Genomic DNA, 22,839 nt, shown 5'->3' on the forward strand with positions numbered 1-22,839 from the left:
GACCAGGTGGGTGAGGCGGGTCAGGACCGTGTGGTGGAGGAGGGCCAGGCCCAGGCGAAGAAGGAGAGTAAAGATGAGACAGAGGAGGTGGGAAAAAGATCATTGGGAGGAGGAGAGCCAGGAGCAGGTGGAGGAGGAGGCCCAGGACCAGACAGATGGGGGTGGACCAGGACCAGGCAGAAGAAGAATAAGAAGATCAGCAGAAGGAGGAGGGATAGGATATGGGGGAGAAGGAAGGCCAGGATGAGGCAGAGGAATATGACGTGGAACGAAGGAGGAGGAGGGACAAAACTAGGAGGAGAAGGAGGCGACCTAGATGGAGGTGTAAAGGAAGTACTGGGTGGAGGTCCCTGGAGAACCAGGATCTGACCGAGGACGGAGGCCGGGACAAGGCGGAGCAGAAGGGCCAGTGTTTGGTTCAGGAGGATTACCAGTACCAGGAAGAGTTGGAGGGCCAGGAATAGAACAACAAGGAGGCCAAGACGATGAGAAACAGTAGGCGCAGGATCTAGCTGAGGAGGAGGGCCAGGACCAGGCAGAGGGGGATGGCCACGACCAGGGGGGTGAGCAGGGTCAGGGCCATGTCGAGGAGGAGTGCCAGGCCCAGGCGAAGGAGGAGAGTAAAGATGAGACAGAGGAGGTGGGAAAAAGATCAATGGGAGGCGGAGGGCCTGGAGCAGGTGGAGGAGGAGACCCAGGACCAGACGGATGGAGGGGGACCAGGACTAGACGGAAGACGAAGAAGAGAACCAGAAGAAGGAGGAGGGCCAGGATCTGGAGGAGAAAGAAAGCCAGGATGACGCAGAGGAAGGGGACCTGGATCGAGGGAGGAGGGCCAAGACTAGGAGGAAGTGTAGACGGCCTAGGTGGACGAGGAAGGCAAGTACCTGGTGGAGGTCCCAGGAGAGCCAGGATCTGGCCGAGGACGAAGGCCAGGAGTAGCCGGAGTAGCAGGGCCAGTGTTTGGTAGGAGGATTACCAGTACCAGGAAGAGTTGGAGTGCCTGGAACAGAACGAGAAGGAGGCCAAGACCAAGAGAAGGAGGCGGCACAGGATCTAGCTGAGGAGGAGGGCCAGAACCAGGCAGAGGAGGAACTGGATCATGAGAAGGAAGAGGGTTAAGACCAGGCTAAATGTGAGAACCAAGACCAAGAAGAGGATGAGGGCCAGTGCCAGGTGGAGGGGCCAGATGGGGTAGGAGGGCCAGGACCAGGCAGAGGAGGATGGCCAAGACCAGATGGGTGAGGAGGGGCAGGGGGTGGATGAGGAGTGGCAGAACGATGTGGAGGAAGAGTGCCATGCCTAGGCGAAGGAGGGGAGTGAAGATCAGACAGAGGAGTTGGGAAAAAGATCATTCGGAGGAGGAGAGCCAGGTGCAGGTGGAGGAAGAGGCCCAGGACCAGACAGATGGGGGTCGGCCACTACCAGGCAGAAGAAGAAGACGAGGATCAGCAGAAGGAGGAGCTATAGGTTATGGGGGAGAAGAGGAGGCCCAGGACCAGACTGAAGGGGGTGGGCCAGGGCCAGGTAGAAGAGGAGGACGAGGATTATTATGATGGCATTTGTTAGGCGCTTACTATGTGCAGAGCACTGTTCTAACCGCTGGGGGGGATACAAGGTGATCAATTTGTCCCATGTGGGGCTCACAGTCTTAATCCCCATTTTACAGAGGAGGAAACGGAGGCACAGAGAAGTTAAGTGACTTGCCTAAGGTCACACAGTAGACGTGTAATGGAGCCGGGATTCGAACCCATGACCTCTGACTCCAAAGCCCGGGCTCTTTCCACTGATGCCAATTTGTACTTCCCAAGCGCTTAGTACAGTGCTCTGCACATAGTAAGCGCTCAATAAATACGATTGATTGATTGAGCCACGCTGCTTTTCAAGAGATCTTCTTCTCAAGAAGAGGATCAGGAGAAGGAGGAGGGCCAGGATCTGGAGGAGGAGAAAGGCCAGGATAGGGCAGAGGAAGAGGACCTGGGCAGAGGGAGGAGGAGGGCCAAGACTAGGAGGAGGCGGAGGCGACCTAGATGGACGAGGAAGGCAAGTACCAGTTGGAGGTCCCAGGAGAGCCAGGATCTGGCTGAGGACGAAGGCCAGGAGTAGCCGGAGTAGGAGGGCCACTGTTAGGTAGAGGAGGATTACCAGTACTAGAAAGAGTTGGAGGGCCTGGAGAAGAACGAGAAGGAGGCCAAGAACAAGAGAAGGAGGAGGCGCAGGATCTTGCTGAGGAAGTGGGCCGGGATCAGGCAGAGAAGGAACTGGATAATGAGGAGGAAGAGGGTTAAGACCAGTCTAATGGCGAGAACCAGGACTAAGGAGAGGATGAGGGCCAGTGCCAGGTGGAGGAGCCAGATGGGGTAGGAGGGCCAGGAGCAGGTAGAGGAGGATGGCCAAGACCACGTGGGTGAGGAGGGTCAGGACCATGTGGAGGAGCAGGGCCAGGCACAGGCGAAGAAGAGGAGTAAAGATGAGACAGAGGAGGTGGGAAAAAATCATTGGGAGGAGGAGAGCCAGGAGCAGGAGGAGGAGGAGGCCCACGGCCAGACGGATGGGGGTGGGCCAGGACCAGGCAGAAGAAGAAGAAGAGGATCAGCAGAAGGAGGAGGGTTAGGATATGGGGGAGGAGGACGGCCAGGATGAGGCAGAGGAAGATGACATAGAACGAAGGAGGAGGAGGACCAAAACTAGGAGGAGGAGTAGGCGACCTACATGGAGGAGGAAGGCAAGTACTGGGTGGAGGTACCAGGAAAGCCAAGATCTGGCCGAGGACAAAGGCCAGGACAAGGCCGAGCCGAAGGGCCAGTGTTTGATTCAGGAGGAATACTAGTACCAGGAAGAGCTGTAGGGCCAGGAAAAGAACAAGAATGAGGCCTAGACCAAGAGAAGGAGGAGGCGCAGGATCTAGCAGAGGAGGAGGGCCAGGACCAGGCAGGGGAGGAACTGGATCATTAAGAGGAAGAGTGCTATGACCAGGATGAAGGCGAGAACAAAGACCAAGCAGAGGATGAGGGCTAGTGCCAGGTGGAGGAGCCAGATGGGGGAGGAGGGCCAGGACAAGGTAGTGGAGGATGGCCAAGACCAGCTGCGTGAGGAGGGTCAGGACAATGTGGAGGAGCAGGGCCAGGCCCAGACGAAGAAGAGGAGTAAAGATGAGACAGAGTAGGTGGGAAAAAAATCACTGGGAGGAGGAGAGCCAGGAGCAGGTGGAGGAGGAGGCCCACGACCAGACTGATGGGGGTGGGCCAGGACCAGGAAGAAGAAGAAGAGGAGGGTCAGCAGAAGGAGGAGGGTTAGGATATGGGGGAGGAGGAAGGCCAGGATGTGGCAGAGGAAGATGACGTGAAACGAAGGAGGAGGAGGACCAAAACTAGGAGAAGGAGTAGGCGACCTAGATGGAGGAGCAAGGCAAGTACTGGGTGGAGGTCCCAGGAAAGCCAAGATCTGGCCGAGGACAAAGGCCAGGACAAGGCGGAGCTGAAGTGCCAGTGTTTGGTTTAGAAGGAATACCTTCTGTCCGACCCCCTCCAATCTGGCTTCCGTCCCCTACATTCCACGGAAACTGCCCTCTCAAAGGTCAAATCCAACGGCTCCTACTCTATCCTAATCCTCCTCGACTTCTCAGCTGCCTTCCACACTGTGGATCACCCCCTTCTCCTCGAAACGCTATCCGACCTTGGCTTCACAGACACTGTCCTCTCCTGGTTCTCTTCTTATCTCTCTGGTCGTTCATTCTCAGTCTCTTTTTCAGGCTCCTCCTCCCCCTCCCATCCACTTACTGTGGGGGTTCCCCAAGGTTCAGTGCTTGGTCCCCTTCTGTTCTCGATCTACACTCACTCCCTTGGTGACCTCATTCGCTCCCACGGCTTCAGCTATCATCTCTACGCTGATGACACCCAGATCTACATCTCCACCCCTGCTCCCTCCCCCTCTCTCCAGGCTCGCATCTCCTCCTGCCTTCAGGACATCTCCATCTGGATGTCTGCACGCCACCTAAAGCTCAACATGTCCAAGACTGAACTCCTTGTCTTCCCTTCCAAACCCTGCCCTCTCCCTGACTTTCCCATCTCTGCTGACGGCACTACCATCCTTCCCGTCTCACAAGCCCGCAAACTTGGTGTCATCCTCGACTCCGCTCTCTCATTCACCCCTCACATCCAAGCCGTCACCAAAACCTGCCGGTCTCAGCTCCGCAACATTGCCAAGATCCGCCCTTTCCTTTCCATCCAAACCACTACCCTGCTTGTTCAAGCTCTCATCCTATCCCGCCTGGACTACTGCATCAGCCTTCTCTCTGATCTCCCATCCTCGTGTCTCTCCCCACTTCAATCCATACTTCATGCTGCTACCCAGATTGTCTTTGTCCAGAAACGCTCTGGGCATGTTACTCCCCTCCTCAAAAATCTCCATTGGCTACCAATCAATCTGCGCATCAGGCAGAAACTCCTCACCCTGGGCTTCAAGGCTCTCCATCACCTCGCCCCCTCCTATCTAACCTCCCTTCGCTCCTTCTACAGCCCACCCCGCACCCTCCGCTCCTCTGCTGCTAATCTCCTCACCGTACCTCGTTCTCGCCTGTCCCGCCATCGACCCCCGGCCCACGTCATCTCCCGGGCCTGGAATGCCCTCTCTCTGCCCACCCGCCAAGCTAGCTCTCTTCCTCCCTTCAAGGCCCTACTGAGAGCTCACCTCCTCCAGGAGGTCTTTCCATACTAAGCCCCTTCCTTCCTCTCCCCCTCCTCCCCCTCTCCATCCCCCCATCTTACCTCCTTCCCTTCCCCACAACACCTGTATATAAAGGTATATATGTTTGTACATATTTATTACTCTATTTATTTATTTATTTATTTATTTATCTTACTTGTACATATCTATTCTATTTATTTTATTTTGTTAGTATGTTTGGTTTTGTACTCTGTCTCCCCCTTCTAGACTGCGAGCCCGCTGTTGGATAGGGAGTGTCTCTATGTGTTGCCGACTTGTATTTCCCAAGCTCTTAGTACAGTGCTCTGCACACAGTAAGCGCTCAAGAAATACTATTGATTGATTGGTTGATTGGTCCTGGCCCTCCTCCTCTGCTAGATCCTGCGCCTCTTCCTTCTCTTGGTTTTGGCCTCCTTCTTCTTTTCTTGGACCTCAAACTCTTCATGGTACTAGTAATCCTCCTGAACCAAACAATGCTCCTTCAGCTCCGCCTTGTCCGGGCCTCCGTCCTCGGGCAGATCCTGACTCTTCTGGGACCTCCACCTAGTACGTGCCTTCCTCCTCCATCTAGGTCGCCTCCTCCTCCTCTTAGGTTTGGCCCTCCTCCTCCTTCGTTCCACGTCATCTTTCTCTGCCTCATCTTGGCCTACCTTCTCCCCCATACCCTATCCCTCTTCCTTCTGCTGATCCTCTTCTTCTTCTTCTGCCTGGTCCTGACCCACCCCCTTCTGTCTGGTCCTGGGCCTCCTCCCCCGCCTGCTCCTGGTTCTCCTCCTCCCAATGACGTTTTTCCCACCTCCTCTGTCTGATCTTCACTCCCCTCCTTCGCCTGGGCCTGGCACCCCTCCTCCACATGGTCCTGACCCTCTTCACCCACCTGGTCTTGGCCATCCTCCTCTGCCTGGTCCTGGCCCTCCTACCCCATCTGGCTCCTCCACCTGGCACTGGCCCTCATCCTCTGCTTGGTCTTGGTTCTCGCCTTTAGCCTGGTCTTAACACTCTTCCTCCTCATGATCCAGTTCCTCCTCTGCCTGGCCCTGGCCCTCCTCCTCAGCTAGATCCTGTGCGTGCTCCTTCTCTAGGTCTTGGCCGCATTTTCGTTCTTTTCCAGGCCCTCCAACTCTTCCTCGTACTGGCAATCCTCCTCTACCAAACACTGGCCCTACTACTCCGGCTACTCCTGGCCTTCGTCCTCGGCCAGATCCTGGCTCTCCTGGGACCTCCAACTGGTAGTTGCCTTCCTCGTCCATCTAGGTTGCTTCCTTCTCCTCCTAGTCTTGTCCCTCCTCCTCCCTCGGTCCAGGTCCTCTTCCTCTGCCTCATCCTGGCCTTCCTCCTCCTCCAGATCCTGGCCCTCCTACTTCTGCTGATCTTCTTCTTCTTCTTATGCCTGGTCTTGGCCAACCCACTTCCGTCTGGTCCTGGGCCTCCTCCTCCACCTGCTCGTGGCCCTCCTCCTTCCATTCATCATTTTCCCACCTCCTCAGTCTCATCTTTACTTCCCTCCGTCTCCTGGGCCTGGCACTCCTCCTCCACATGGTCCTGACCCTCCTCACCCACCTGGTCTTGGTCATTCTCCACTGCCTGTTCCTGGCCCTCCTACCCCATCTGGCCCCTCCACCTGGCACTGGCCCTCATCCTCTGCTTGGTATTGGTTCTCCATTTCAGCCTGGTCCTATCCCTCTTCCTCTTCATGATCCAGTTCCCCCTCTGCCTGGTCCTGGCCCTCCTGCTCTGTTAGATACAGCGCCTTGTCTTTCTCTAGGTCTTGGCCTCATTCTTGTTCTTTTCCTGGCCCTCCAACTATTCCTGGTACTAGGAATCCTCCTGAACCAAACACTGGCCCTTCAGCTCCGCCTTGTCCTGGCCTCCGTCCTTAGCAAGATCCTGGCTCTTCTGGGACCTCCACAGCGTACTTGCCTTCCTCCTCCATCTAGGTCGCCTCCTCCTCCTCCTAGTTTTGGCCCTCCTCCTCCTTCGTTGAACGTTCTATTCTTCTGCCTCGTCCTGGCCTACCTTCTCCCCCATATCCTATCCCTCCTCCTTCTGCTGATCCTCTTCTTCGTCTTCTGCCTGGTCCTGGCCCACCCCCATCTGTCTGGACCTGGGCCTCCTCCTCCCCCTGTTCCTGGCTCTCCTCCTTCCAATGATATTTTTCCCACCTCCTCTGTCTGATCTTCACTCCCCTCCTTTGCCAGGGCCTGGCACACATCCTCCACATGGTCCTGACCCTCCTCACCCACCTGGCCCTGGCCATCCTCCTCTGTCTTGTCCTGGCCCTCCAACCCCATCTGGCTCTTCCACCTGGCACAGGCCCTCATCCTCTCCTTGGTGTTGGTCCTCGCTTTTAGCCTTGTTTTATCCCTCTTCCTCCTCATGATCCAGTTCCTTCTCGGCCTGATCCGTGCCGTTTTCCTCAGCAAGATTCTGCGCCTCCTCCTTCCCTTGGTCTTGGCCTCTTTCTCATTCTTTTCCAAGCCCTCCAACACTTTCTGGGACTGGCAATCCTTCTCTACCAAACAGTGGCCCTCCTACTCCGGCTACTCCTGCCCTTCGTCCTCGGCCTGATCCTCGCCCTCCTGGGACCTCCAATTGGTACTTGCCTTCCTCGTCCATCTAGGTCGCCTCCTCCTCCTTCTAGTCTTGGCCCTCCTCCTCCCTCAGTCCAGGTCCTCTTCCTCTGCCTCATCCTGGCCTTGCTCCTCCTCCAGATCCTGGCCCTCCTCCTTCTCCTGATCCTCGTCCACTTCTTCTACCTGGTCCTGGCCCACCCCCTTCTGCCTGGTCCTGGGCCTCCTCCCCTCCCTCATATCTTATCACTCCTCCTTTTGCTGATCCTCTTCTTCGTCTGCCTGGCCCTTGCCCAACCCCATCTATCTGGTCCTGGGCCTCCTCCTCCACATACTCCAGGCTCTCCTACTCCGAATGATTTTTTTCCCACCTCCTCTGTCTGATCGTCACTCCCCTCCTCTTGTTCTTTTCCTGGCCCTCCAACTCTTCCTGCTACTACTAATCCTCCTGATCAAAACACTGGCCCTTCAGCTCCCCCTTGTCCTGGCCTCCGTCCTCGGCTATATCCTGGCTCTCCTGGGACCTCCATCTAGTACTTGCCTGCCTCCTCCATCTAGTTCGCATGCTCCTCCTTCTAGTTTTGGCCCTCCTCCTCCTTCGTTCCACGTCCTATTCATCTGCCACATCCTGGCCTCCTTCTCCCCCATACCCTATCCCTCCTCATTCTGCTGATCCTCTTCTTCTTCTTCTGCCAGGTCCTGGCCCACCCCCATCTGTCTGGGCCTGGGCCTCCTCCTCCACCTGCTCCTGGCTCACCTCCTCCCAATGATCATTTTCCCACCTCCTCTGTGTGTTCTTCACTCCCCTCCTCCACATGGTCCTGAACCTCCTCAACCACCCTGTCTTGGCCATCCTCTACTGCCTCGTCCTGGACCTCCTACCCAACCTGGCTCCTGCCCCTGGCACTGGCGCTCATCCTCTGCTTGGTCTTGGTTCTTAACCATCCCCCTCCTCATGGTCCCTTTCCTTCTCTGCCTTGTACTGGCCCTCCTCCTCAGCTAGATCCTGCACCTCCTACTTCTCTTGGTCTTGGCTTACTTCTCGTCCTTTTCCAGGCCCCCCATCTCTTCCTGGTACTGGTAATACACCTCTACCAAACACTGGCCCTCCTACTCCGGCTACTCCTGGCCTTCGTCCTCGGCCAGATCCTGGCTCTCCTGGGACCTCCAACAGGTATTTGCCTTCCTCGTCCATCTAGGTCGCCTCCTCCTACTCCTAGTCTTGGCCCTCCTCCTTCCTCGGTCCAGGTCCTCTTCCTCTGCCTCAAACTGGCCTTCATTCTCCTCCAGATCCTGGCCCTTCTCCTTCTGCTGATCCTCGTCTTCTTCTTCTACCTGGTCCTGGCCCACCCCCTTCCGTTTGGTCCTGAGCCTCCTCCCCCACCTGCTCCTAGCTCTCCTACTCCAAATGATATTTTTCCCTCCTCCTCTGTCTGCCATTCACTCCCCTCCTTCGCCTGGGTCTGGCACCCCTCCTCCACATCGTTCTGAACGTCCTCACCCACCTGGTCTTGCCCATTCTCCACTGCCTGGTCCAACTATTCTTGGTACTTGTAATCCTCCTCCACCAAACACTGGCCCTCCAGCTGCACCTTGTCCTGGCCTTCGTCCTCGGCCTGATCCTGGATATCCTGGGACCTCCAACTGGTACTTCCCTTCCCCGTCCATCTAGCTCGCCGCCTCCTCCTAGGTTTGGCCCTCCTCCACCCTCGATCCAGGTCCTCTTCCTCTGCCTCATCCTGGCCTTCCTTCTCCTCCAGATCGTGGACATCCTACGTCTGCTGATCCTCTTCTTCTTCTTCTGCCTGGTCCTGGCCCGCCCTCTTCCGTCTGGTCCTGGGCCCCCTCCTCCACCTGTTCCTGGCTCTACTCCTCCCAATGATCTTTTTCCCACCTCCTGTGTCTGATCGTCACTCCCCACCTTCGCCTGGGACAGGCACTCCTCCTCCACATGGTCCTGGACCTCCTCACCCACCTGGTCATGGCCATCCTCCTCTGCCTGTTCATGGTCCTCCTACCCCATCTGGCTCTTCCTTCGGGCAATGGCCCTCATCCTCAGCTTGGTCTTGGTTCTCGCCTTCAGCCTGGTCTTACCTCTCTTCCTCCTCATGATCCAGTTCATCATCTACCTGGTCCTGGCCCTCCTCCTCAGCTAGATCCTGCGCCTCCTCCTTCTCTTTGTCTTGGCCTCCTTCTCTTTCTTTTCCTGGCCCACCAATACTTCTTGGTACTGGTAATCCTCCTCCACCAAACACTGGCCCTCCTTCCCCGGCTAGTCCTGAACTTTGTCCTCGGCCAGATTCTGGCTCACCTTTGACCTCCACCTAGTACTTGCCTTCCTCGTCCATCTAGGCCGCCTCCTCTTCTAGTCTTTGCCCTCCTCCACCCTTGATCCAGGTCCTCTTCCTCTGCGTCATCCTGGCCTTCTTTCTCCTCCAGATACGGTCCCTCCTCCTTCTTCTGGTCCTCTTCTTCTTCTTCTGCCTTGTCCTGGCCCACCCCCATTCGTCTGGTCCTGGGTCTCCACCTGCACCTGCTCCTGGCCCTCGTCCTCCCATTGATCTTTTTCCCATTTCCTCTGTCTCATATTTAGTCTCCTCCTTCGCCTGAGCCTGGCACTCGAACTCCACAGGGTCCTGACACTCCTCACCCACCTGGTCCTGGCCATCCTCCACTGCCTGGACCTGTCCCTCCTCCCCCATCTGGCTCCTCCACCTGGCACTGGCCCTCATCCTCTGCTTACTCTTGGGTCTCTTCTTCATCCTGGTCCTCACCCTTTTCCTCTTCATGATCCAGTTCCTTCCCTGCCTGGTCCTGGCCCTCCTCCTCTGCTAGATTCTGCAACTCCTCCTTCTCTTAGTCTTGGTCTCCTTCTTGTTCTTTTCCTGGCTCTCCAAATCTTCCTGGTACTAGTAATCCTCCTGAACCAAACACTGGCCCTTGAGCTCCGCCTTGTCCTGCCCTCCGTCCTCGGCCAGATCCTGGCTCTTCTGGGACCTCCACCCAATACTTGCCTTCTTCCTCCATCTAGGTCGCCTCCTCCTCCTCCTCCTAGTTTTGGCCCTCCTCCTCCTTCGTTCCACGTCCTATTCCTCTGCCTCATTCTGGCCACCTTCTCCCCCATATCCTATCCCTCCTCCTTCTGCTGATCCTCTTCTTCTTCTTCTACGTGGTTCTGGCCCATCCTCATCTGTCTGGTCCTAGGCCTCCTCCTCCACCTCCTCCTGGCTCTCCTCCTCCCAATAATCTTTTTCCCACCTCCTCTGTCTGGTCATCACTCCCTTCCTTCGCCTGGGCCTGGCACCCCTCCTCCACATGATCCTGACCCCCCTCACCCATCCTTTCTTGGCCATCTTCCTCTGCCTGGTCCTGGCCCTCCTACCCTATCTGGCTCCTCCCCCTGGCACTGGCCCTCATCCTCTCCTTGGTTTTGGTTCTAGGCTTTAGCCTGGTCTTAACCCTCTTCCTCCTCAGGATCCAGTTCTTTCTCTGCCTGATACTGGCCCTCTTTCTCAGCAAGATCCTGCGCCTCCTCCTTCCCTTGGTCTTGGCCTCCTTCTCGTTCTTTTCCAGGCCCTCCAACTCTTCCTGGTACTGGTAATCCTCCTCTACCAAACAGTGGCCCTCATACTCCGGCTGTTCCTGGCCTTCGTCCTCGGCCAGATCCTGGCTCTCTTGGAACCTCCAACTGGTACTTGCCTTCCTCGTCCATCTAGGTCGCCTCCTCCTCCTCCTAGTCTTGGCCCTCCTCCTCCCTCGGTCAAAGTCTTCTTCCTCTGCCTCATCCAGGCCTTCCTCCTCCTCCAGATCCTGGCTATCCTCCTTCTGCTGATCCTCGTCCTATTCTTCTACCTGGTCCTGGCCCACCCCCTTCCGTCTGGTCCTAGGCCTCCTCCTCCACCTGCTCTTAGATCTCCTCCTCCAAATGATCTTTTTGCCTCCTCCTCTGTCTGCCCTTCACTCCCCCCTTCGCCTAGGCCTGGCACCCCTCGTCCACATTGTTCTGAACGTCCTCACCCACCTGATCATGCCCATTCCCCACTGCCTGGTCTTGGCCATCCTACCCCATCTGGCTCTTCCACCGGGCACTGGCCCTCATCCTCAGCTTGGTCTTGGTTCTCGCCTTCAGCCTGGTCTTAACCTTCTTCCTCCTCATGATCCAGTTCCTCCTCTGCCTGGCCCTGGCCCTCCTCCTCAGCTAGATCCTGCGCTTCCTCCTTCTGTTGGTCTTGGCCTCATTTTCGTTCTTTTCCTGGCCCTCCAACTCTTCTTGGTACTTGTAATCCTCCTCCACCAAACACTGGCCCTCCAGCTGCGCCTTGTCCTGGACTTCGTCCTCAGCCTGATCCTGGATCTCCTGGGACCTCCAACTGGTACTTGCCTTCCCCGTCCATCTAGCTCGCCGCCTCCTCCTCCTAGGTTTGGCCCTCCTCCTACCTCGATCCAGGTCCTCTTCCTCTGCCTCATCCTGGCCTTCCTTCTCCTCCAGATCGTGGACATCCTACGTCTGCTGATCCTCTTCTTCTTCTTCTGCCTGGCCCTGGCCCGCCCTCTTCCGTCTAGTCCTGGGCCTCCTCCTCCACCTGTTCCTGGCTCTACTCCTCCCAATGATCATTTTCCCACCTCCTCTGTCTGATCGTCACTCCCCAACTTCGCCTGGGACAGGCACCCCTCCTGCGCATGGTCCTGGCCCTCCTCACCCACCTGTTCATGGCCATCCTCCTCTGCCTGGTAATTGTCCTCCTACCCCACCTGGCTCTTCCTTCGGGCAATGGCCCTCATCCTCAGCTTGGTCCTCCTCCTTCTCCTTCTTCTGGTCCTCTTTTTCTTCTTCTGCCTTGTCCTGGCCCACCCCTATCCGTGTGGTCCTGTGTTTCCTCCTCCAGCTGCTCCGGGCCCTCCTCCTCCGATTGAACTATTTCCCACCTCCTCTGTCTCATCTTTCTCTCCTCCTTCGCCTGGGCCTGGCAGTCCCCCTCCACATGGTCCTGACTCTCCTCACCCACCTGGTCTTGGCCATCCTCCAATGACTGGTCCTGCCCCTCCTACCCCATCTGGCACCTCCACCTGGCACTGGCCCTCATCCTCTGCTTGGTCTTGGTTCTCGCCTTCAGCCTGGTCTTAATCCTCTTCCTCTTCATGATCCATTTCCTCCCCTGCCTGGTCCTGGCTCTCCTCATCTGCTAGATCCTGCGCCTCCTCCTTCTCTTGGTCTTGGCCTCCTCCTTCTTCTTTTCCTGGCCCTCCAACTCTTCCAGGTACTAGTAATCCTCCTGAACCAAACACTGGCCCTTCAGTTCCGCCTTGACCTGACCTTCGTCCTCGGCCACATCCTGGTTCTGCTAGGACCTCTACCTAGTACTTGACTTCCTCCTCCATCTAGGTCGCCTCCTCCTCCTCTTAGTTTTGGCCCTCCTTAATCTTAATCTTAATCAATCGTATTTATTGAGCGCTTACTGTGTGCAGAGCACTGTACTAAGAGCTTGGGAAGTACAAGTTGACAACATAGAGAGACAGTCCCTACCCAACAGTGGGTTCACAATCTAAAAGGGGGACGTCATCATCCTCTGCCTCATCCTGGCCTTCCTTCTCCCCCATATCCTATCCCTCCTCCTTCTGCTGATCCTCTTCTTCTTCTTCTGCCTGGTCCTGGCCCACCCGCATCTGTCTGGTCCTGGTCCACCTCCTCCACCTGCTCCTGGCTCTCTTCCTCCCAATAATCGTTTTCCCACCTTCTCTGTCTGATCTTCACTCCCGTCCTTGGCCTGGGCCTGGCACTCCTCCTCCACATGGTCCTGACCCTCCTCACCCACCTGGTCTTGGCCATCATCCTCTGCCTGGTCCTGGCCCTCCTACCCCATCTGGCTCCTCCACCTGGCACTGGCCCTCATCCTCTGCTTGGTTTTGGTTCTCGCCTTTAGCCTGGTCTTACCCTCTTCCTCCTCATGATCCAGGTCCTCCTCTGCTTGGTCCTGGCTTCCTCCTCAGCTTGCTTCTGCGCCTCCTCCTTCTCTTGGTGTTGGCCTCCTCGTTCTTTTCCAGGCCCTTCAGCTTTTCCTGGTACTGGTAATCCTCCTCTACCAAACACTGGCCCTCCTACTCGGGCTACTCCTGGCCTTCGTCGTCGGCCAGATCCTGGCTTTCCTGGGACCTCCAACTGGTACTTGCCTTCCTCGTCCATCTAGGTCGCCTCCTCCTACTCCTAGTCTTGGCCCTCCTCCTCCCTCGATTCAGGTCCTCTTCCTCTGCGTTATCCTGGCCTTCGTTCTCCTCCAGATCCTGTCTCTCCTCCTTCTTCTGGTCCTCTTCTTCTTCTTCTGCCTTATCCTGGCCCACCCCCTTCTGTCTGGTCCTGGGCCTCCTCCTCCACCTGCTCGTAGCTTTCCTCCTCCAAATGATCCTTTTGCCTCCTCCTCTGTCTGATCTTCACTCCCCTCCTTCGCCTGGGCCTGACACTCCTCCACAACTCCTCCACATCGTTCTGAACGTCCTCACCCATCTGGTCTTGTCCATCCTCCACTGCCTGGTACTGGCCGTCCTACCCCATCTGGCTCCTCCACCTGACACTGGCCCTCATCCTCTCCTTGGTCTTGGTTTTCGCCTTCAGCCTGGTCTTAACCTTCTTCCTCCTCATGATCCTGTTCCTCCTCTGCCTGGTCCTTTCCCGGCTCCTCAGCTAGATCCTGCGCCTCCTCCTTCTCTTGGTCTTGGCCTCCTTCTAATTCTTTCCCTGGCCCTCCAACTCTTCCTGATACTGACAATCGTCCTCCAGCAAACACTATCCCACCAGTCCCTGCTTGTCCAGGACTTCGTTCTCGGCCAGATCCTGGATCTCCTGGGACCTCCACCTGGTACTTGCCTTCCTCATAAATCTACCTCGCCTCCTCGTCCTCCTAGTTTTGGCCCTCCTTCTCCCTCGATCCTGGTCCTCTTCGTCTGCCTCATCCTGGACTTCCTTCTCCTCCAGATCGTGGACCTCCTTCTTCTGCTGATCCTCTTCTTCTTCTTCTGCCTGGCCCTGGCCCACCCTCTTCCGTCTGGTCCTGGGCCTCCTCCTCCACCTGCTCCTGGCTCTCCTCCTCCCAATGATCTTTTTCCCACCTCCTCTGTCTGATCTTCACTCCCGTCCGTCGCCTGGGCCTGGCACTCCTCCTCCACATGGTCTTGACCCTCCTCACCCACCTGGGCTTGGCCATCCTCTTCTGCCTGGTCCTGGCCCTCTTACCACATCTGGCTCTTCCACCTGGAGCTGGCCCTCTTCCTCTGTTTGTTCTTGGTTCTCTTCTTTAGCCTGGTCCTAACTCTCTTCCTCCTCATGATCCAGTTCCTCCTCTCCTGGTCCTGGCCCTCCTCCTCAGCTGGATCCTGCACTTCCTCCTTCTCTTGGTCTTGGCCTCCTTCTCTTTCTTTTACTGGCCAATCCAGCACTTTATAGTACTGGTAATTCTCCTCCACCAAACACTGGCCCTCCTTCTCCGGCTAGTTCTAACCTTTTTCCTCGGCCAGATCCTGGCTCACCTTTGACCTCCACCTGGTACTTCCCTTTCTCGTCCATCTAGGCCGCCTCCTCTTCCTCCCAGTCTTTGCCCTCCTCCTCCCTCGATCCAGGTCCTCTTCCTCTGCGTCATCCTGGCCTTCTTTCTCCTCCAGATCCTGTCTCTCCCCCTTCTGGTCCTCTTCTTGTTCTTATGCCCCATCCATGTGGTCCTGGGTCTCCTCCTCCACCTACTCCTGGCCCTCGTCCTCCCATTGATCTTTTTCCCATTTCCTCTGTCTCATATTTACTGTCCTCCTTAGCCTGAGCCTGGCACTCGAACTCCACATGGTCCTGATCCTCCTCACCCACCTGGTCCTGGCCATTCTCCACTTCTTGGTCCTGGCCCTCCTCCCCCATCTGGCTCCTCCACCTGGCACTGACCCTCATCCTCTGCTTGGTCTTGGTTCTCGCCTTCAGCCTGGTCCTAACCCTCTTACTCTTCATGATCCAGTTACTCCCCTGCCTGGTCCTGGCCCTCCTCCTCGCCTAGATCCTTCTCCCCATCCTTCTCTTGGTCTTGGCCCCCTTCTTCTACTTTTCCTGGCCCTCCAACTCTTCCTGGTACTAGTAATTCTCCTGAACCAAACACTGGCCCTTCAGCTTGGCCTTATCCCGGCCTCCGTCATGGGTCAGATCCTGGGACCTCCACGTAGTACTTGCCTTCCTTCTCCATCTAGGTCGCCTCCTCCTCCTCCTAGTTTTGGCCCTCCTCCTCCTTCATTCCACGTCCTCTTCCTCTGCCTCATCCTGGCCTTCCTTCTCCCCCATATCCTATCCCTCCTCCTTATGCTTATCCTGTTCTTTTTCTTGTGCCTGGGCCTGGCCCACCCCCATCTGTCTGGTCCAGGGCCTCCTCCTCCACCTTCTTCTTGTCCTCCTCCTCCCACTGATCTTTTTCTCACCTCCTCTGTCTGATCTTCATCCCCTCCTTCGCCTTGGTCTGGCACTCCTCCTCCACATGTTCCTGACCCTCGTCACCCACCTGGTCTTGGCCATCCTCCTCTGCCTGGTCCTGGCCCTGCTACCCCATCTGTCTCTTCCACCGGGCACTGGCCCTCATCTTCTGCTTGGTCTTGGTTCTTGCCTTCAGCCTGGTCTTAACCCTCTTTCTCTTCATGATCCAGGTCCTCCCCTGCCTGGTCCTGGCACTCCGCCTCTGCTAGATTATGCGCCTCCTTCTTCTCTTGGTCTTGGCCTCCTTCTCCTTCTTTTCCTGGACCTCCAACTTTTCCTGGTACTAGTATTCCTCCTGAACCAAACACTGTCCCTTCAGCTCCGCCTTGTCCTGCCCTCCGTCCTCGGCCAGATCCTGGCTCTTCTGGGACCTCCACCCAGTACTTGCCTTCCTCCTCCTTCTAGGTCGTCTCCTCCTCCTTCTCCTAGTTGGCCCTCCTCCTTCGTTCCACGTCCTCTTCCTCTGCCTAATGCTGGCCTTCCTTCTCCCCGACACCCTATCCCTCCTCCTTCTAATGATCCTCTTCTTATTCTTCTGCCTGGTCTTGGCCCACCCCCTTCTGTCTTGTCCTGGGCCTCCTGCTCCACCTGCTCCTGGCTTTCCTCCACCGAATGATGTTTTTCCCACCTCCGCTGTCTGATCTTCACTCCCCTCCATCGCCTGAGCCTGGCACACCTCCTCCACCTGGTCCTGACCCTGCTCACCCATCTGGTCTTGGCCATCAACCTCTGCCTGGTCCTGGCCCTCCTATCCCATCTGGCTCCTCCACCTGGCACTGGCCCTCATCCTCTACTTGGTCTTGGTTCTCGCCTTTAACCTGATCTTAACGCTCTTCCTCGTCATGATCCAATTCCTCCTCTGCCTGGTCCTGACCCTCCTCCTCAGCTAGATCCTGCGCCTCCTCCTTCTCTTGGTCTTGGCCTCCTTTTCGTTCTTTTCCAGGCCCTCCAATTCTTCCTGGTACTGGTAATCCTCCTCTACCAAACACTGACCCTCCTACTCCGGTTACTCCTAGCCTTCGTCCTCGGCCAGATCCTGGCTTTCCTGGGATCTCCAACTGGTACTTGCCTTCCTCGTCCATCTAGGTCGCCTCCTCCTCCTCCTAGTCTTTACCCTCCTCCTCCGTCGGTCCAGGTCCTCTTCCTCTGCCTCACCCTGGCCTTCCGTCTCCTCCAGATCCTGGCCCTCCTCCTTCTGCTGATCCTCTTCTTCTTCTTCTGCCTGGTCCTGGCCCACCCCCATCTGTCTGGTCCTGGAGCTCCTCCTTCACCTGCTCCTAGCCCTCCCCCTTCCATTCATCATTTTCCCACCTCCTCTGTCTCATCGTTACTCGCCTCTTTCGCCTGGGCCTGGCACTCCTCCTCCACATGGTCCTGACCCTCCTCACCCACCTGGTCTTGGCCATCATCCACTGCCTGGTCCTGGACCTCCTACCCCATCTGGCTCCTCCACCTGAAACTGGCCCTCATCCTCTGCTTGTTCTTGGTTCTCGCCTTCCGCCTGGTCTTAACCCTCTTCCTCTTCATGATCCATTTCCCCCTCTGCCTGGTCCTGGCCCTCCTTCTCAGCTAGATCCTGCCCCTCCTCCTTCTCTTGGTCTTGGCCTCCTTGTCGCTCTTTTCCTGGCATTCCAACGCTTCCTGGTACTGGTAATCCTCCACCAAACACTGGCCCTCCAGCTCCGCCTTGTCCTGGCCTTCGTCCTATTCCAGATCCTGGATCCCCTGGGACCTCCACCTGGTACTTGCCTTCCTCGTTAATCTAGACCGCCTCTTCCTCCTCCTCCTAGTTTTGGCCCTCAGCCTCCATCGATCCAGGTCCTCTTCGTCCGCCTCATCCTGGCCTTCCTTTCCCTCCAGATCGTGGATCTCCTACTTCTTCTGATCCTCTTCTTCTTCTTCTTCCTGGTCCTGGCCCACCCTCTTCCGTCTGGTCCTGGGCCTCCTCCTCCACCTGCTCCCGGCTCTCCTCCTCCCAATAATCTTTTCCCCACCTCCTCTGCCTCATCTTTACTCTCTCCTTCTTCGCCTGGGCCTCGCCCTCATTTACCATAAGGTCCTGACGCTCCTCACCCACCTGGTCTAGGCCATTCTCCACTGCCTAGTCCTGCCCCTCCTACCCCATCTGGCTCCTCCACCTGACACTGGCCCTCATCTTCAGCTTTGTCTTGGTTCTTGCCTTCAGCCTGGTCTTAACCCTCTTCCTCCTCATGATCCAGTTCCTCCTCTGCCTGGTCCTGGCCCTCCTCCTCTGCTTTATCCTCCGCCTCTTCCTTCTCTTGGTCTTGGCCTCCTTCTTGTTCTTTTCCTGGCCTTCCAACTCTTCCTGGTACTAGTAATTCTCCTGAACAAATCCCTGCTCCTTCACCTCCGCCTTGTCCTGGCCTCCATTATCGGGGAGATCCTGGTTCTTCTGGGACCTCCACCTAGTACTTGCGTTCCTCCTCCATCTAGGTCGCCTCATCCTCCTCTTAGGTTTGGCCCTCTTCCTCCTTCGTTCCCAGTCCTCTTCCTCTGCCTCTTCCTGGCCTTCCTTCTTCCCAAACCCTAGCCCTCCTCCTTCTGCTGATCCTCTTCTTCTTCTTCTGCCTGGTCCTGACACACCGCCATCTGTCTGGTCCTGGGCCTCCTCCTCCGCCTGCTCCTGGCTCTCCTCCTCCCAATGAAGTTTTTCCCACCTCCTCTTTCTGATCTTCACTCCGCTCCCTTGCCTGGGCCTGGCACCCCACCTCCACATGGTCCTGACCCTCCTCACCCACCTGGTCTTGGCCATCCTCCACTGCCTGGTCCTGGCCCTCCTACCCTACCTGGCTCCTCCACCTGACAATGGCCCTCATCCTCTGCTTGGCCTTGGTTCTCGCCTTCTGCCTGGTGTTAACCCTCTTCCTCTTCATGATCCAGTTCCCCCTCTGCCTGGTCCTGGCCCTCCTCCTCAGCTAGATCCTGCGCCTCCTCCTTTTCTTGGTCTTGGCCTCCTTCTCGTGCTTTTCCTGGCATTCCAACTCTTCCTGCTACTGGTAATCTTCCTCCACCAAACACTGGCCCTGCAGCTCCGCCTTGTCCTGGCCTTCGTCCTCGGCCAGATCCTGGCTCTTCTGGGACCTCCAGCTGGTACTTGCCTACCTCGTAAATCTAGCTCGCCTCCTCCTCCTCCTAGATTTGGCCCTCCTCCTCCCTCGATCCTGGTCTTCATCGTCTTCCTCATCCTGGCCTTCCTTCTCCTCAAGAACGTGGACCTCCTACCTCTGGTAATCCTCTTCTTCTTCTTGTGCCTTGTCCTGGCCCACCCCAATCCGTCTGTTCCTGGGTCTCCTCCTCCACCTGCTCCTGGCCCTCCTCCCATTGATCTTTTTCCTACCTCCTCTGTCTCATCTTTACTCTCCTCCTTCGCCTGGGCCTGGCACTTATCCTCCACATGGTCCTGACCCTCCTCACCCACCTGGTCTTGGCCATCCTCCTCTGCCTGGCCCTGGCCCTCCTACCCCATCTGGCACCTCCACCTTGCACTAGCCCTCATCCTCTGATTGGTCTTGGTTCTCGCCTTCAACCAGGTCTTAACCCTGTTCCTCTTCATGTTCCAATTCCTCCTCTGCCTGGTCCTAGCCCTCCTCCTCTGCGAGATCCTGCGCCTCCTCCTTCTCTTGGTCTTGGCCACCTTCTTGTTTTTTTTCCTGGCCCTTCTACTCTTCTTTGTACTAGTAATCCTCCTGAACCAAACACTGGCCCTTCAGCTCCTCCGTGTCCTGGCCTCCGTCCTCTGCCAGATCCTGGGTCTCCTGGGACCTCCATCTAGGACATGCCTTCCTTCTCTATCTAGGTCACCTCCTCCTCCTAGGTTTGGCCCTCCTCCTCCTCCTTCGCTCCACGTCCTCTTCTTCTACCTCATCCTGGCCTTCTTTCTCCCCCATATCTTATCCCTCCTCCTTATGCTGATCCTCTTCTTCTTCTTCTGCCTGGGCCTGTCCCACCCCCATCTGTCTGGTCCTGGTCCTCCTCCTCCACCTGCTCCTGACTAGCCTCCTCCCAGTGATCTTTTCCCCACCTCCTCTGTCTCACCTTTACTCTCTCCGTCTTCGCCTGGGCCTCGCCCTCCTCCACCGCATGGTCCTGAACCTCCTCACCCACCTGGTCTTGGCCATCCTCCACTACCTGGCCCTGGCCCTACTAACCCATCTGGGTCCTCCACCTGACCCTGGCCCTCATCCTCTGCTTGGTCTTGGTTCTTGCCTTCAGCCTGGTCTTTACCCTCTTCCTCCTCATGATCCAGTTCCTCCTCTGCATGGGCCTGGCCCTCCTCCTCTGCGAGATCCTGAGCCTCCTCTTTCCTTTGGTCTTGGCCGTCCTTCTCTTTCACTTCCTGGCCCTCCAACTCTTCCTGGTACTGGTAATCCTCCTCAACCAAACACTGGCCCTCCTTCTCCGGCTAGTCTGGCCTTTGTCCTCGGCCAGATCCTGGCTCACCTTTGACCTCCACCTGATACTTGCTTTCCTCTACTTGCCATCTAGGCCGCCTCCTCTTCCTCCTAGTCTTTGCCCTCCTCCTCCCTCGATCCAGGTCCTCTTCTTCTGCCTCATCTTGGCCTTCCTCCTTCTCCAGATCCTGGCTCTCCACCTTCTTCGTGTCCTCTTCTTCTTCTTCAGCATTGTCCTAGCCCACCCCCAACCGTTTGGTCCTGGGTCTCCTCCTCCACCTGCTCTTGGCTCTCCTCCTCCCAGTGATCTTTTTCCCACTTCCTCTGTCTGATCTTCACCCCCTCCTTCGCCTTCGCCTGGCACTCCTCCTCCACGTGGTCCTGACCCACCTCACCCACCTGGTCTTGGCCATCCTCCAATGCCTGGTCCTGGCCCTCCTACCCCATCTGGCTCCTCCACCTGGCACTGGCTCTCATCCTCTGCTTGGTCTTGGTTCTCGCCTTCAGCCTGGTCTTAACGCTCTTCCTCTTCATGATCCAGTTCCTCCTCTGCCGGGGCCTGGTTCCCCTCCTCTGCTAGATCTTGCTCCTCCTCCTTTTCTTGGTTTGGCCTCCTACTTGTTCTTTTCCTGGCCCTCCAACTTTTCCGGGTACTAGTAATCCTCCTGAACCAAACACTGGCCATGCAGTTCCACCTTGTCCTGGCCTTCGTCCTCGGCCAGATCCTGGCTCTCCTGGGACCTCGACCCAGTACTTGCCTTCCTCCTCCATCTAGGTCGCCTCCTCCTCCATATAGTTTTGGCCCTCCTCCTCCTTCGTTCCACGTCCTTTTCCTCTGCCTCATCCTGGCCTTCTTTCTCCCCCATATCCTGTCCCTCCTCCTTCTACTGATCCTCTTCTTCTTCTTCTGCCTGGTCCTGGCCCACCCCCATCTGTCTGGTCCTGGGCCTCGTCCTCCACCTGCTCCTGGCTCTCCTCCTCCCAATGATCTTTTTTCCACCTCCTCTTTCTGATCTTCACTCCCCTCCTTCGCCTGTGCCTGGCACTCCTCCTCCACATGGTCCTGACCCTCCTCACCCACCTGGTCTTGGCCATTCTCCACTTCCTGGTCCTGGCCCTCCTATCCCATCTGGCTCCTCCACCTGGCACTGGCCCTCATCCTCTGCGTGGTCTTGGTTCTCGCCTCCAGCCTAATCTTAACCCAATTCCTCTTCATGACCCAGTTCCTCCTCTGACTGGCCCTGGCCCTCCTCCTCTGCTAGATACTGCGCCTACTCCTTCTCTTGGTCTTGGCCTCATTCTTGTTCTATTCCTGGTCCTCCACCTCTTCCTGGTACTAGTAATCCTCCTGAACCAAACACTTGCCCTTCAGCACCGCATTGTCCCGGCCTTCGTCCTCGGCCAGATCCTGGCTCTCCTGGAACCTCCACCCAGTACTTGCCTTCCTCCTCCATCTAAGTCGTCTCCTCCTCCTCCTAATTTTGTCCCTCCTCCTCCTTCTTTCCACGTCATCTTCCTCTGCCTCATCCTGGCCTTCCTTCTCCCCCATATCCTATCCCTCCTCCTTCTGCTGATCCTCTTCTTCGTCTTCTGTCTGGTCCTGGCCCACCCCCATCTGTCTGGTCCTGGGCCTCCTCCTCCACCTGCTCCTAGCTCTCCTCCTCCCAATGATCTTTTTCCCACCTCCTCTGTCTCATCTTTACTCTCTTCGCCTGGACCTGGCCCTCCTCCACCACATGGCCTGACCCTCCTCACCCCCCTGGTCTTGGCCATTCTCCACTGCCTGGTCCTGGCCCTAATATCCCATCTGGCTCCTCCACTTGACCCTGGCCCTCATCCTCTGCTTGGTCTTGGTTCTTGCCTTTAGCCTGGTCTTAACTCTCTTCCTGCTCATGATACAGTTCCTCCTCTGCCTGGTATTGGCCCTCCTTCTCTGGTAGATCCTGCGCCTCTTCTTTCTCTTGGTCTTGGCCGCCCTTCTCTTTCTCTTCCTGGCCCTCCAACTCTTCCTGGTACTGGAAATCGTCCTCCACCAAACACTGGCCCTCCTTCTCTGGCTAGTCGTGGCCTTTGTCCTAGGCCAGATCCTGGCTCACCTTTGACCTCCACCTGGTACTTGCCTACCTCGTCTATCTAGGCCGCCTCCACTTCCTCCTAGTCTTTGCCCTCCTCCTCCCTCGATACAGGTCCTTTTCCTCTGCGTCATCCTTGCCTTCTTTCTCTTCCAGATCCTGGCCCTCCTCCTTCATCTGGTCCTCTTCTTCTTCTTCTGTCTTGTGTGGCCCACCCCATCCGTCTGGTCCTGGGTCCCCTCCTTCACCTGCTCCTGGCCCTCCTCCTCCCCTTGATGTTTTTCCCACCTCCTCGGTCTCATCGTTACTCTCCTCCTTCGCCTGGGCCTGGCACTCCTCCTCCACTTGGTCCTGACCCTCCTCACCCACCTGGTCCTGGCCATCCTCCACGCCTTTTCCTGGCCCTCCTACCCCATCTGGCTCCTCCACCTGGCACTGGCCCTCATCCTCTGCTTGGTCTTGGTTCTCGCCTTTAGCCTGGTCTTAACCCTCGTCCTCCTCATGATCCAGTTCCTTCTCTGCCTGGGCCTGGCCTTCCTCCTCAGCTAGATCCTGCGCCGCCTCCTTCTCTTGGTCATGGCCTCCATCTC

The sequence above is a fragment of the Tachyglossus aculeatus genome, unplaced genomic scaffold, assembly GCF_015852505.1.
Source record: "Tachyglossus aculeatus isolate mTacAcu1 unplaced genomic scaffold, mTacAcu1.pri scaffold_99_arrow_ctg1, whole genome shotgun sequence".
Classification (NCBI taxonomy): Eukaryota; Metazoa; Chordata; class Mammalia; order Monotremata; family Tachyglossidae; genus Tachyglossus; species Tachyglossus aculeatus.